Source organism: Austrofundulus limnaeus, unplaced genomic scaffold, assembly GCF_001266775.1.
Source record: "Austrofundulus limnaeus strain Quisiro unplaced genomic scaffold, Austrofundulus_limnaeus-1.0 Scaffold604, whole genome shotgun sequence".
NCBI classification, from domain to species: domain Eukaryota; kingdom Metazoa; phylum Chordata; class Actinopteri; order Cyprinodontiformes; family Rivulidae; genus Austrofundulus; species Austrofundulus limnaeus.
The window spans coordinates 194,095-197,575 of NW_013953006.1; positions in this window are offsets into that span (position 1 = coordinate 194,095).

Genomic DNA, 3,481 nt, shown 5'->3' on the forward strand with positions numbered 1-3,481 from the left:
AGTGCAGCTCCCGAGAGCAACATGAGAGAAAGAGATCTTTTCAACGAAGCCAGAAACAACTTTCCAGAAGCTCAGCAGAGGCCCTTCCTGCCAGCCCTTCCCCATGGGCTGGGCAGGATGAGGTCATTCTGCATCTCCCGCTGATTGACCGGACAGCTACCGTTTCATAGACTCAATACCTGAGTTTGATTTTATAGAAGTTAAATAAGCTAATTGTAATTCAAGCGTTGTTTTAGGTCGTTTTCTCTACAAAGTGGAAATCAAATTAAGAAGTCTTGCAGCCGCCTGGGAGGACCGGACCACGAGTCACCAGGGAGTGACCCCCTTCTCTGACCAAGGGACCAGTCGAATTTATCAGGCAGACCGCCAGATATCCAGCTTGCATGGAGAGCCTACCTGGGGGAACGACCCCAGAGATGACCTTCCACCGCTGACTTCCCCTCTGGTACCCACACGGCAGAACAAAAGGGTTAAAGTGAACATTTGTCCTGGTGACAAACAGGTGCTCAGACTTAATTTGATTTTTTATCTTTGTATGAGATTTGGTAAACTAAATGATTTTTTCCCTAATTTAACTAGGACGCCCTTAGTTAAAACCTCAGCTAAAAGCAATACTCACCTCTCCTCATTCCAAACCTCAAACTCTCCTCTCAGTGTTTATTTTATGTTTATTTGTTTGTTTGTTTATTGTTTGTTTGTTTATTCACTTGTGATTGCAAACTCTGTCAGTTTTTCCTGGTTCAACATGTCATCACTTCTTACTCACCATAGTTGTAAATACATTTAATCTGTTGGTTCTGATAAGACAAGAACTCATCAAATCATTTTGGGTACATTTATTGTGAGACTGATTACAATAAAGTTACAGTTTTTTTCTCTTTCCTGGGTCAATCCTGGACCAAATAGCGTGGTGCCTCGAGGTAGTATAATTTGTGTGTTCACAAATTATCCATTTTAGAATATACCCAAAACCCCTACACCAACTATTGCACACTTTCTGTAAATCATATCAACTTCATTTCACTTCTCAATTATCACTGTGTTTATCCCCAATATGATATATTTTACTGATTTTTTTATCCTGTTGTGGAAAACATTCCACCAGACAAGAAATATTTGAATAAACAAAGTGAAACTGCATGGTCTGGTCTCAGATTATTTAATAGAAGTGCATATATGCCAGAGAGGTGAATGAAAACCAGACAGATGAATCAACCAGCTCTGTCAAGTTCGCACTAACTCAGAAACAGGAAACAGACAATTATAAACATCCGGTGGAATTGTAAGCAGCCAATAAGAGCATGCCAAATAGAAGGAAGATGTATGAATGACCAATCAAAAGTATTACAAGTTATATAGGCCATGTGAAATGAGAACAAGATTGCAGATGTAAATACAGCATCATTATGAGAACAGATTACACACTGACAGTTATCAAAGAGATACGGAACAGGACATGTCAAGGTAATATGCAGCTATTCAGAGATATAGAATATACTTCCACTACACTCCAAACAATCAATGATTTATAAAAATCAGGAAAATTAACGTTTGCCCAAACTTTCACACCCTACTGTATATGTCAAGGCCAAAGGATTATCCTTTTACCACTTTGATCACGGTATGGTGAGGCACATTCAGGTATGGGATACAACTGTAGCATTTTCCTGCATATAAATCATCATTTCTGATTAGATTTCACTTGTTCCTATGACAACGGCTCCGAAAGGAAGAAAACCACCACTTTGACTTCAGACTATTTCTAAAGATTTTTGCATGGAACTTCCTTTGTGGCTCGAATTACCATCTCTCACACAAACCCCCACCAGATATCCTGACGCCATACCGTTAATAGATAAGAATTGCCACATTCCTGTTCCGAACCCCACAAGTTCTGTTGCTTCCATCCCACATAAGCACAAGACTGTTGGTTCCTCTTCAAAGGGATCATAAATGCCTTTAACCAGACTCTTTGGCACGACTGAGAACAAAGGACCTACATTCTGCATTAAATGTGAAAAAAGGGAGAAAAGATAAAGGAATCTGTGTATCTAATGTTTTCTGTCTTATTGCAAAGAATGTCATCTAATCCATTGTTCTTACAGAAAAGAACTATAAAGACCATAAAGGATCTACTAAGTTTTGCTTAGTTAACTATTCAATAGCTGTGTGTATTGTGTTTAACTGTTTACAGATGGACTCCTGAAGAAGATGTTTCTTTGATTTCATGATTTTAAACAGTGTGTGTTTTATTCCATGATTTAATCCTTAGAAACTTTAGGACTTGAATCTTTAATTTAAAGTGTGACACTCTTATTTTACTGAGGCAAGCAGATGTCTCTCCCTTTAATTAGATGCGAGATAATCAAACTAAAATCCTCCTTGTTTTGTTTTCAAAGTAAAATTTACCTCCAACAGATTCGTTGAGATCTTTTCTTGTATGAGGCGTAACATTTTTATTGGCCAACTAAAACCTTGACTCCGCCCATAACAGAGGTTTTAAAAGTTAGTGGAGCTACCAACAGAGAGTAGAAGTAGAAGAAGACCGAGCGTTTTTCAACATCAGAAGCCAGAAACAGTTTTCCAGAAGCTCAGCAGAGGCCCTGCCTGCCAGCCCTTCCCCATGGGCTGGGTAGGATGGTGGTCCTTCTGCATCTCCCGCTGGTTGAACGAAAAGCACCGTTTAACATCGACTCAACACCTGGGTTTGATTTAAATGAAGTTAAATAAGCTAACTGTAACTCATGTGTTGTTTTTAGTTCATTTTTCTCTACAAAGTTGAAATCAAATTAATAAGTTTTGCAGCCGCCTGGGGAGGACCGGACCCCGTTGTCACCAGCTCATTACCCACCTTTCTGACTGAAGGGCCAGCAGCTGAACAGACACCATGAGTGTCCGACCGGCCACTACACTGAAGCAGTTCTTTGGGGAACRTCACCTAAGATCCTTCGGTCAGCCGACGACTACTTCTGGTACTGCAATCAGCAGAACAAAAGGGTAAAAGTGAGCATTTGTCCTGGTGACAAAGAGGTGCTCAGTCGTAATTTGATTCTTATCTTTGTGTGAGATTTGAAAACGATTTTTCTCTTCCATTTAACTAAGACCCTTAGTTAAAACCAGCTAAAAGCAAAACTCACCTCACCTCATTCCAAGCCTCAAACTCACCTATCAGTGTTTATTTTATTTGTTTGTTTGTTTATTCACTTGTGATTGCAAACTCTGTCAGTTTTACCTGGTTCAACATGTCATCACTCATTACTCACCATAGTTGTAAAATACTGTGAGGTTTTGCAGAATGACCCAGAGTGCAGGCAGGATCCAAAGTGCAAAATAAAGAGTTTATTTAGAAAACCAAAATAAACAGCTGACAGTGCAGCAAAACTCTCTGGAACAACAAGGAACACGCAGGACACCTCACTGGCTGAGGGAAGCAGCACAATGATCGGACAAACACTGAAGACAGGACACAGCATATAAAGGC